The sequence below is a fragment of the Balaenoptera ricei genome, chromosome 7 (genome assembly GCF_028023285.1).
Source record: "Balaenoptera ricei isolate mBalRic1 chromosome 7, mBalRic1.hap2, whole genome shotgun sequence".
NCBI classification, from domain to species: Eukaryota; Metazoa; Chordata; class Mammalia; order Artiodactyla; family Balaenopteridae; genus Balaenoptera; species Balaenoptera ricei.
Window position 1 is genome coordinate 64,604,888 of NC_082645.1, and position 12,434 is coordinate 64,617,321.

General features: G+C 39.8%; 1 long non-coding RNA gene across 5 annotated transcripts in view; it reads right to left on the reverse strand.

Moving 5' to 3' along the window:
• Positions 1–2,022: 2,022 nt before the first annotated feature.
• Positions 2,023–12,434, reverse strand: part of LOC132368564 (uncharacterized) — a 547,341-nt gene continuing 536,929 nt past the window's right edge. For 4 of the 5 annotated variants that reach the window (XR_009504127.1, XR_009504125.1, XR_009504124.1 and 1 more), the window contains one exon: positions 8,684–9,077. This is a non-coding gene — a long non-coding RNA (uncharacterized LOC132368564). Of the gene's footprint in view, positions 3,196–8,683; positions 9,078–12,434 lie in introns of those variants that run through there. The other variant, XR_009504126.1, reaches the window with a different exon arrangement.

Sequence of the window (12,434 nt, forward strand, 5' to 3'; positions counted from 1 at the left end):
TTTATCCACATATAAGTGAGATCATACAGTTACCGTCTTTCTCTGACTTATTTCGCACAGCATAATGCCCTCAAGAGCAACACCTTTTGGATCTGAAACATGACTTCTGTGGCACCTCTTGAAGAGGTCTGATGTAAAAGAGAACACGAAGGATGAGATTTGGATCTCGTCAAATATTAACTAACATTTGGACTGCACTTGTGAGTGTTGCATTTAAATATGCATTTAAAAAACCATCTTAATGGGATTCCAGACCTGGTTTCAAAAATATTCACCCAACTCTCACATGTGTGAGTGAAAATCACCTAGATTTTGACTTGAAAATATAATGGGCTCAAATATAAGCAATTAGACCATGGGAGAGAGGCCATCTAATCCTGTGGGCTTTGGGGGCAGATGACTGAAGTTGGAATGGTAGTAAATTCTACCATTTACTAGGTGTTACTTAACCTCTTGGAGCCTCAGTTTCTTCATCTGTAAAATGGGAATAATGAGTCCTATTTAACAGGTTTGTGTGGCAATTAAATAACAAACTGAATATAAGGAATTGAGTGCCAGCGATCGCCTTGTGGATGGTCGTCCCCACTGTCACCATCACCACTCATCATCTTCATCAGCTGAGTTACCAAAAACACTCCTTCCTAGCCCATGGCATTAGAGAAAAGCAGCCTTGCTTCCTTTAGCTTTTGGACTCTCTCAAGGCTGAAGTTTATATTCATAATGCTACAATTTCAATCATTTTTACCCTTATAACCGCCTTCGGCAGCCTTTTTTCCCCCTACCAACTTGCCTATCTAGATCTATTCAACAAATGACACTGAAGAGCTTCTTGGTACATGTTTGTTGAGTGAATGTATGAAATGAATCACATCACATCCAGTGAGGACTCTTTTTTTGTGAAGGGTGATGGTGGTGGTTGGTAAGTAGTGTTGATAAACAGGAGTGACTTGGTACAGGGGTTTCTGTGGGGTCAGGTCCTAGGCCTTCAACTCAGTCATTCAGAAATTCCTATTCATTATACTGCAAAGCAACCAGTTGGAAATGGAAAATTCAGTTAACTTGTTCTTTTATGGAAAACATCCAGGTTGGCAGGATTTTCTTCTCTGATGTCCTGTCCCCAGCCCTGCAGGGGCCTGGCTAGACTGACTCAGTGTTCCAACCAGCCTTACCTGAAGCTCCTGTGACACAGCCTCCAGCTCAGTGCATCTTCCAGCCCCAAAGCACTCAGTCAGCTGCTTGGGAAAGAGCAGGCTTGACCATCTCCAGCCCCTGCATTGAGTCTTCTTGTTCTTTTTTGCATCATGAGTATAGACAAGGTGTAGAATGGCACTATTAAGCAGCTGAATACAAGGCAAATGGGAATAGGATTTTTTGAAAAAGACAGCAAGGAGATCAAGAGGTCTGCCAGAGTAAAAGGCAGTTTGAGGCCAGCAAGACATATCTTCCGGAGGGGTATTACACTAATACCTGGAAACAAGAGATCTCTTCTTAATAATAGAGTCAAACAGAGATATCCCACCCTTTAGTGTTTTAATCATACTTTGAAGGTAAAAAAAAATTTTTTTTAAATATTAGGCCTGTATTTTCCTCTATTACCAGAAGCACTTCTTCAGATTCTACCAGGAACGCCAGTGCTAATAGTCATCTTGAACAGGTTCTAAGATCCTGGCAACCTCACTTAACTTCAGCTGCACCATCACCTGAAACTCAGATTGCCATGGCAACACCTATTTTCAGGCTGATGCTGAAGCCAGTTGCTGCCACTGGGTTTGTCTTGAGCCATCTTACCTGGGAATCTGGCTTTACATTTCTTTGCAATGAGCTCAGCCCGAGGGTCTCATCCTAAAGGAATGTCAGACCTGTATCTGAGAAACACTTTTCTTTTAGACTCATTTGCCCACCCATCCAACCATCCATCCATCCATCCCACTCTTTAACAAATATTTTCACACAGACTATAGATTCCAAAATGTAGGTACCTTGTCTGTCTTCTTGACTACTTTATCTCCAAAACAGCCCATGTCTGGTATAGCATAACCACTGAAAGAATATTTGTTCAATAAATGATCAAACAGTTATCAAATGCCCACTATGTATTGGAACTGGGGCTATCGATATGACAAAACACAGTTCCTGCCTTCTTGGTATTCACAATTCTTTTTCAGCCTGGCTTTGTACCTCATCAGAAAAATAGATTTCAAGGCTGCTAATGCTCTTTTTATATTCAATTGACTGGCCGTTTCAATAATTGACTGTGTAATGCACTAAAACACATGCAAAATTCCCTTCAGAGACAAATGAGGAAAAAAAATAACCAGCTTCACATCAAACAGAGTCTCATCATTTCTTCCTAAAGTGCACAGCACCTCGTCACTAATGGCTGTAGGAGACTTTGGGGACACTGATCCTTATGACTACACCATTTCCTACAGCTCTTGTTAGTTCCTAAAACCATCTGTAAGAAGTTATTGTATTTGGCTTTCTTTTTTTTTTTTTTTTTAAAGCATTTTTCTTCAGCTGCACCTACTTTGTAATAGCACATGTCAGTTTTCATTTTTTATTATTATTTATTTTATTTTTTTTGGCTGTGTTGGGTCTTCGTTTCTGTGCGAGGGCTTTCTCTAGTTGCGGCAAGTGGGGGCCACTCTTGATCGCGGTGCGCGGGCCTCTCACTATCGCGGCCTCTCTTGTTGCGGAGCACAGGCTCCAGACGCGCAGGCTCAGTAGTTGTGGCTCACGGGCCCAGTTGCTCCGCGGCATGTGGGATCTTCCCAGACCAGGGCTCGAACCCATGTCCCCTGCATTGGCAGGCAGATTCTCAACCACTGCGCCACCAGGGAAGCCCCGTATTTGGCTTTCTTAAGCCGTATTTTAAAAGCAAGACATTTAATTAGTGCTTGTTAAGATGTTGTGAGTGCTCTGGCCACTTCTCTCACCCCTGCTGTTTCTTCTTGGTCAGCATATTTTCTGGAAGTGTTGTTTCAGGGAAAGGCAATAGCATGAGATGCTTCTCTGTTTGGAGAGCTGCTTGTGTGTGTCCCCGTGAAGGCTGTCTGGGATGGAGACCCAGGACCCTGTCAGACTGGCAGTGCAGAAAGGGCCTCCGTGTTCTCAGCAGCTACTTTGAAAGACCTCTGGCTTTGACATTTTTATTGAGAAAGCTGAGACCTCAAAATGGGTTTGGATCCAGGAGCCCTAGAGAAGAACGTCACAAAAGGGAAATGTATTTGAAATATTAAGTCTAAACACGTTTGTAAAAATTTCATGAAAGAGGAGTTTTCTTGAAAAGACATAATTTTCATTTACTCTAAGAGATGCTATGAAACCTGCGAAACCATTCATGGCACTGAAAAATCCACCGATACTCACTAAAATAATAAATATGTTGAATATGGTTCTATTATTTTTGCAAATACTTAATACCATGAACTTAATTCAATTAATTAATTTAATTAAAAATTCAAACCGTTTTTACAAAATAAGACAATTTTACTGAGTTTTCCCCAGAATCCTTTATCCATATTCAGATTAGAATGGCTTGACATCTGTAGCAGTTTATGAATCACAAATGCATGTCAAATCTAGTTCTAAAAAAAAAGTATTTCAAGACAATACAATATGGAATCTGTGAAAATGAAGAAATATGTGTATCTAGATAGGTTAAGAAACGTTATATAATCTACTAAGAGAATTTACTTATATCCCCCCTCTCCCATCCCAAACATATATTTAAGGAACACAAAGTTTTATGCTGGTTATTGCTTAAATGATAATTAAAATAAATTCCTATTCTCTTTGAATTGTAATGTGCTCTTTTAAGGTAATCCTTAATTAAAGAGGAAGTCCAATAAATGTAATATACACTTAGCCAAATTATTAAATCTCCATATTCCCTAAGTAATTTCTATTGGAATCCCTTTTGCCCCCATAACTGAAACATTTAAATACACTAAAGGCTTCAGTGAAGGATTAGCATTTGGCACCGGGTGTAAAAACATTTCCCATGGGGCCCTCAACCACTAACAAGCTTTTTGTTTGGGAAAGGGGGCGGGAAGCGGGGTAGAGGGGAAGATAGGGGAGAAGTTGGCCAACTCTTGATATCTGAAATCTTGATCAGCCACGGCATCGTTTTGGTTTGTGTTGATGATTTGTGGTATTGGTGTTTATCCGTATATCATTCCCTGTTTGGATGAAGAGGACCCAAGACCATTTGCAGCCTTGATGGGTATTACAGCAGCCTGGCCAGACATCTGGCTGTCAGTTATAATTGCATCCCTGCCCCTGAAGTTGTTGCTGGATACTCCTGATTCCCTTTGAACGTCCTACTGTGATACACCAGTTTCAGGCCATTGATGTGATCGAGAGTCAATTCCTGGCTTTAGTCTAGTTGGGAACAAGATTTATGAAATGAGGAGGGGTATCCATTTTGCTGGAAGGGTGGCTGTTTTCGTCGGCATTGGGTTTAATGATACAGCGGTTTCCTCTGCACCCTGTACAACTCACTCTTTGGACACGGAGAGAAATAATGCATCAGAAAATTATTTTCATGGTGTTGCCATGTTTACCGTTTCCTGTTGTCTTTGCCTGAAAGTGTTTTTAACAAAAATTAGGGTTGAGCATAAAAACATTTGAGCCAGGGGATGAAAGGAGTTGTTATTATGTTTCCTTTCCAGGTTAATGTGGTTGCCTTTAATTTAAGCGCTATAGACTTAGGACAGGCTATGACACCAATTAAAAACATGAAATTTAATTTTTGGACTAAACAATCACATACTCTTTCTTCTGATATCTAGTTGAGGGTTACTGACATGACATTTATTTCTCAACCACAGTCCTAAATTTATTGAATTGGCTTTATGTAAGGTACATGGGGCAACTAACATTAGTGCATGTAAAAGTCTAGCAATGCCTCCAAAATTGTAAAGCAGCTATTATAAAGGGAACATACCCTTCCTGGTGACTGTCAGCACAAGGTCAAGAATACATGCAAGCTGGTTCCATGAGCCCCAGACCTACTCATCTTGGTTGGAGGAAGATTTTAATTTAAGATCTAAATTTCAAAACAAATCAATTGATTTTATCTCATAAAGTACAGCAGGGAAAAAAATTTAACTAATAACCTCTCCTTAGCCTTAAATTTAAATTGCATTTTTCACAAGAGTTTTAGTATTTATTGAAACCAACTGTAAATATTGATCACAACATACATTATGAATCATTAAAAATATGAAAAGTAGTGTGCTGTATTTGGGTGACAATATGTTTAAATGATAAAACTGAATATTTGTGTTTAATTTCAACGCAAAAAAATAATTAAAGGCACACAAACATAATGAGCCAGGTCAGCTTCCTCAGCCTTTCACTTGGGTACCTTGTTTCACTCTAGCTAATGATCCTATGAAAAAAGTATTAGTGGTTTCAGTTCAGCCCCTGGTGGTCTATGTCACATATTACATAACCTGCTGGTGGGTCCTCCAGGGCTATATTTTATTTATAGACAGTAGCTTTTTATAATTCTCTCTGTGGAGGGAGGAGGGGGTTATGGAGAGAGAGGGTGTCCCGTTTTAATCTACTTATTATGCACTCGAAAATAGTGGAAAGATTTATAAAAAGAAGTCAAGTTAAATTCAGTAAGACATTTTGATGCGTTCAAATTCGAACCTACAACTCTACACCAAGTGCTCAAGTCAAGTCATTATGTTTGAAAGAAAAAAGTCACTCGTGACTTTGACTCCATGTGGAAAATTACCAAACACTGCCGTTTTTCTAACCATGAAAATCCTCATTTCCCATGTGCAGTTGGTTAGCTCCTTACCGCGTCCCCAAGGAGCCTATGTGAGTCTGAAGCACTGCAGAAAAATGAGAATTTCCACACTTAAACGCAGCCAAAGAAGCATTTTTAATGATTAAAAATAAGAACAGAAGTGAAAGAGGAAGGGATCTTGGGTCCTTGTTTTGTTCTGTTTTTTTTTCCTCCCATAAAAAAATGCGAGCGTGGGGTCTCCCAGGTGAGAGTCAAATGTGGGCCTGCTTTTAATTTTTACAGGACATTTTTTTAAAAAAAGAAGGGAAAAAAACCCCAACTCTCTTAAATTTCCTCACTCGCAGTTGCACGCCGTGAATGCTAAAACGAAAGGAGGCGTCAGGGCCAAATTCACCGTACAGCTTTTGTGAGCTGTTAGAAGCAGTTCTCAGGATCTGGGCTTTTATTCAGGTTTGCTAAAATAAGTGTGCATTTTTGATGAGTTCTTTCCATCCTTCAGTTGAATGTACACAGCCGATGCTTCCAGCATTACACACACACACATGCACAAGTTTTATACACTTAAAGAAAATGAAAATCTTTAGCCCCTTAGTAGCAACATTTTAAAAAGCAGCTAGATATTTGGATCAGAGAGTAGAATACTTTCAAAGACGACTCTCGTGGGCACAATGTGTTAACTGTTTTCTGTGCCACCATTTCATTGTGTGAGAGCGGACAGCAAAATGGTGGTTCCAGCATTTTGTTGTATGAGGGCTTCTTTGCAGACAGCCTCCCATCTCGGCTCCCAGAACCAGTTCACATACGAGAGAAAAGCCAGATTTCTCAGGCCCAGGGACGGATTCAATAAAGCATATACACAGATCTTCCTCCACTCACTGCTTTGCAGATGCTCAAGGAAAATTTTAGATACATATGATACAAAGAGAGTAAATCCTGATTAAAATAAAGAATGCAACAGAAATGATATTTCAGTTACACACGTAACTCCATGATGTTGGTAAATGCAGATGTTATGAATAGACTGTCCAACGTCACAGTTAGTAATCTACCTTAAGGAAAGATCCAAGACAGTGTTAGCATAGAGAATGTGAAGTTTTACTTGTGAATAAATGATCTTTCCAGATCAAGGTTGAGGTCATTGGCAAGTGAGTTTAGGTGAGCTCATTCCACAGTTATTTGCACATGCAAATCAGGCTTCTAAATTTTTCTTATCTTACTGCCTTTTGTTCATGAGAAGCTCTTTGATTAATTTCTTAAAATAAAAATATTAAAATTGAACAATGTAATAATTGAACTTTGCTACTAGTATTCATTTTGAACTAGCTCCTAAATAGAACCAAAGGTAAGATAGATTTTGACTTACCTTTCACTGGACCTCAAATCGAAGAGAGATAAATTTGACCGAGAGAAGAATCTGACATTGCCCCTTACTGCCTACGGCTGAATCACCACTCTCTTTTGTCTGAAGGAAAACATTTTCTTCTCTATGAGGTGTATATTTTTAAGACTGAAGAAAACAGAGGCTCACAGCATAGAGTATTTTTTTGCCATTTGAATGAAGTTTCCAAACATTTGAGATTATAAAAACGATGGTGCTACATAAAATAGACCTGCAACACTGTTCATGGTACACACAACAATATTATTTTCTTTGGTGTGCAGAAATTGTAAATAGGAACGTGCGTAAAGCTATTAAATCTAGTAGCAAGAGGACTCTTACGGCAAGGTTTGTTATACCAATGCCTGAAAAAGCTTTACTTTTTTTTAATCTGTGGGCGTTAAATTTTCATGCTTGCCACAATATGTTAACTCCGGAGCTATTTATCTGGTAGCATCTTGGAGAAAAAGGAAATGGACAGATGTCCATAAACAAATGGCTCCACCTGGTGGTAAAGAGAAGGTATGAACTGTTGATGTGGAGAATTAATGCTGTAAAGGGCAAACAGATGGAAGAGCAGCACCTACTCTGTGTGTGTGTGTGTGTGTGTGTGTGTGTGTGTGTGTGTTTCTGGTAATAAATATATTTGAAGGAAGGATAATGACACAATTCCCCAAATTTGGATTTCAATGTTGATATAGCTTTATAGGTATCATCATTTATTTCTTTCATATTCGATCCTCCCAATACATTTACAAATTATTTGATTCCAAATGCATCCATAAGAACAGACATTAACATGTGACCCTGACAGATACGACGCACAATAGAAGGCAAACTATCCAGATCATCTGATCGTCTTACTTTTAAGTAAAATACCAACCAGTAGACAAATTTAAACAAAGAAAGCATTTGTTCCAACCCAAGGGTGTTCTTTGGGTAACTTTGTGGCTTACCTCATTAGGAAGGACTGGAGAGGATGTAGTGCAGAATTCAATCAGGGGAGAGAAGAAATAATTTCAAATACGTGACTAAGAAACAGAAAATTACTCATTTTAAAATGGCATTTGTGGCTGAAATGTTGAAGAATCTGAATCTACATACTGTGACTCTTCCACCTTTACAAACTCTAAAATTAGACCAGGAATTACACATACCAAATGCTATGCAAAATGTAAAAGAGGCACACCGTTTATGGCTCTCGACGTAAGATGGAAATTAAATCTTCAGCCTCCAATAAAATTGTATTTCTGTAATAAAACTGCTGCACCTTGACACTAGACTACATTGAATCCCAAATTAAACACCCCATTTACTGTACTGTAACAAGCAAAAGAGTTTGCTACACTGAACAATATTACAGATAGAGAAAGGTATTATATTTTGCTTTACCATCTAGGTAGAGTCCACTCAAAACAGGCTCATTCCCCACCCCTTCTTTCTTAGAACACAATGTATTTTGATGAGGGAAAAATATAAGGTTTGTCTTTCATTGCTAAAATGTCTATTTCTTCCTTAATTATACAAACCTGCATAGGTGGGTAGGTCTAAAAAAGCCCGTCAAGTAGGATATTTACTACAAAATGTCCTACTGCATTTCATGGATAACTCAGTCCCATAAGCAGAAACAGCCGGTGTGCTAAGGGCTAGGTACATTTCTTTATGCATTGTGTATAATGGAGATGCTTTTCCCTAGAACGTCCACGCACCGTTCATTCCGTATCCACTTCTGCAGCGCACACGTGCTGCTACAGAATAAACGAAGGTTTTAAACTTAGGATCTGTTCTTACAGGTTGTGTATTTATCTCACGCAGTGTTGACTTAGAAGAATTAGACTGGATATTGTTTTAAGATGGTAGGTCGATCTTTTTTTTTCCCTCCAGGCCAACACGGCCGTCCGGCATTTGTGAAGGGGCTTTATGAGAAGTTAAAACCTACAGAGGGTGAAGAATAGAGAACGATGAATACTAATGTTGCTTCATCTTACCAACTACAGTGCAGGCGAGCAGGGCGGGATGCTGTGTGTGTCTCGGTGTCTCTGCCATCCTCCGGCCGGCCCCGCGGAGCCCCCCTCTAGTGGACGGAAGGGGAAATTGCCTCTCTCCATTGAATAAAGACCTCCCCTCCCCCTCTCTCAGGAGAGGGTGGATATTATTAACCTTCAAGCACGGTACAGCGAGATGAATGTTAATCGTGAAGGGATTTCTAATCACGCTTAATGGTGTAGGACAGAGAGAAGTTGTGTTAGCAGTTTTAATCCTGCTAGAAATGCTAATTTTTACGTTTCGTATGATCGGTGAGGATAATACGAAAACGGCAACAGCTATGTTTCCATTCGGAAGTTGTTGCCTGTAATTTTGAGGCAAGTATGGAGGAAAGGGACAGAGTCTTTAGTGCGAATGACTTGTCAAGAGGCTAATTTCTTGAGAGACATTAGAAATTTGAGGCTTGATGTTTACTCAGTTCAAGAAAAGAGAATTCTCTGCTGGGAGAAAATCTCTGAGTATGAGAAGCCGTGGGGAGAAGTTTTGGACCTGCGAACATCACGTGTCTACACAAAAGGATGCAGAGGTTACGGCGTTGAGTACTGACATTTGGAGCACTTCCATCTTTTATGTTTCCCTCTATGGTTCATTGCCATTTTTGCCGACATGTAAAGGTAACTTTTTTTAAAGCAGATATTTCACCCTGACTTAGGAAACAGAAAGAGCACTTAGGAGTACTAGATGAGCAGGGAGTCCCCATTTTTGTCGTCCTCGCCTCTGTCTCTCTCGTTGACTCGAGAGACATCACCTGTGCTCTCCTGTAAGGATGCCCTACTGTGCCCAGCGCCGATGCTCCCACTCTGGCAAAGCTGGCATCTCCTGTACCTCCGTGGTCTGTCCTGGTCCCTGGCTATTAGAGCTGCAGTTCTTGCAGGGCAGATATGCACATGGAAGTGAGGGCTTTAGATGTCATATGAGCACTATCTTCAGTGCATACTTTTACTTGACTTTGATTACCCTAAATTGTATGGCTCAAGCCTAAACTACTCTAGTACTGTCATAATGTCACCCACCAATAAACTGGAAAGCCTTTTGCTGCAGTACAGTTTACCAGTTCAGTGTGGGCCTTGAACAGTTTCCTCATTTTCATAGTTTACATGTTTAGTCTAAATTTAGAAAACATCTAAGTGATAAATACAAATGATCAAAAGATAATTCATGAAGGCTATGCACCTACGTGGACATGGTCCATTTTAACTGTGTTGTGCCAGCCTGCAATATGTGGCTATTCTCATCATTTATCATTATCATTTTTTACAGACTCCTTAAAAAATGATTCAATGTAGAGGAGATAAAAATGATTCCCCGGTGTGAACATAAGATGCAAAATCAGTGACCAACATTATTTTCCCATCAATAATGATAACTGTACTAATTAGTCCAGGCATCACACCTGTGCAAAAACCCTTATCCCTATTTTACAGATGAAGTAACTGAGACACCAAAGGTTAATTGCTCGCCCAAAGCCATGCAGCAACTCTGTCAGTACCACGATTTAAATCTCCCACTCTCGCTTCCTTGGCAATAGAGCAATTATAACTGTCTTCAAAGGAGGGAAACTTATTGCTTTTATCACAGGAGATAGGCATTGATGAACAACGGCATAAAGAGGTCGCATATTATTTGTTTTAAAATTGTAGAATCTTTCTTGTATTAGTGGAGTTTTTTACTGTGTTTTCTAGGTTGGAGTTACTTTAGTGTCTAAAATTCCACATTGTATACTTTTAGCAAAATCAATAGTCACCCATTCAAATGAGGAGATGGTAATTAGAGATGGGACAGACCCCCAACATATCCTTCGTTTGAAGATAGAGTAAATTCAGAGAGATCATCTACTTCTTTTCATTTTCTTTCCCAGAAGAATATGTGTTTTTTCCCTACACGAATGTTTCAGTGAACATTGCAGCTGTGCAGCAAGAGGCAGTTTCGCATGCATATAGTCTGAGAACAATGTGGAGTATTTATCCCTTGGGATAAAAAAAAACCCCAGCAACAACAAACTTGAAAACAGATGGTTCTGATACAGTCTGATAAGAATGTAAACAGGAAAATATCTTTGTTGACTTATTTCTTAGTAATCGGTAATAATTGTTATTGTCTGGAGATGAATTACAGTCTTGATTTCGCAAGCATGGCCACCAACAGCCTCTGAAAAGTGAAACTAAATTTCTGATATTGGTGAGGAATTATTGACTCCCGCTGAAGCCTCCTCATTAACATTCTCCTTGATTGATATGTAAGAATGAAAACTTTAGAGAGGACCATTTCTGCATTCCTAATTGTTTCTTTTGTCATCTTGTGATTTAGAGATATTAAAGCCCTTACGGTCTATCCATGAACGGGTATATTTGAAAAATAACTTAAAATTTCTCTACAGCTTAGAGCACTAACATTCTCCTTCCTCCCTCCCTCCCTCCCTCCCTTCCTTCCTTCTTTCCTCCCTTCGTCCCTCCTTCATTCTCTCCCTCCCTCCATTCCTTCTTGTCTTTTCTTTTTATGATCTTATTATTTTAGATGATAAAACCTTCTCCCTTTAGAGTCTGGTATTTCTTTGAACTCATTATATTTCTTTGTCAAAGACTTTACTTAGACTGAGTGTTTAGATTAAATAAACGTTTAATAAATGCTTCCTATTTGTTAGGCACTGGGGATACAAAGGTGAATCAGACAGACTTTCTTCTTTTATAGGACTCATAGTTTAGATGGAGAGGCAGGTACATAAACAAATAACTCTCCCTCAATTTGTGACGAAGTGGGCAAAGTGGCATGGAGAGGAGTGGGGAAAAGGATTCACTCCTTGGGAGAATGGGGAGCTTTACAAAGGAGATATTAGATCAGGCCTTAAATATTGCTGTGTCGAATCCTGGCTGCAGAGAGCCACAGGCTATGAAATCCTGAATGAATACTGAACATTCAAATTGCCGACTAGTTCTTTGGATCAGGTCATTGGAAACCATTAGTTGTTTGGGCAATGTGTAAGATCATGGGATCCTGCCACTATCCAGAAGTTTTGAGAGATATTCTTCTTTTAAAATATAATACTTGGGGCTTCCCTGGTGGCGCAGTGGTTGAGAATCTGCCTGCCAATGCAGGGGACATGGGTTCGAGTCCTGGTCTGGGAGGATGCCACATGCCGCGGAGCAACTAGGCCTGTGAGCCACAATTACTGAGCCTGCGCGTCTGGAGCCTGTGCTCCGCTACAAGAGAGGCCGCGATAATGAGAGGCCCGCGCACCGCGATGAAGAG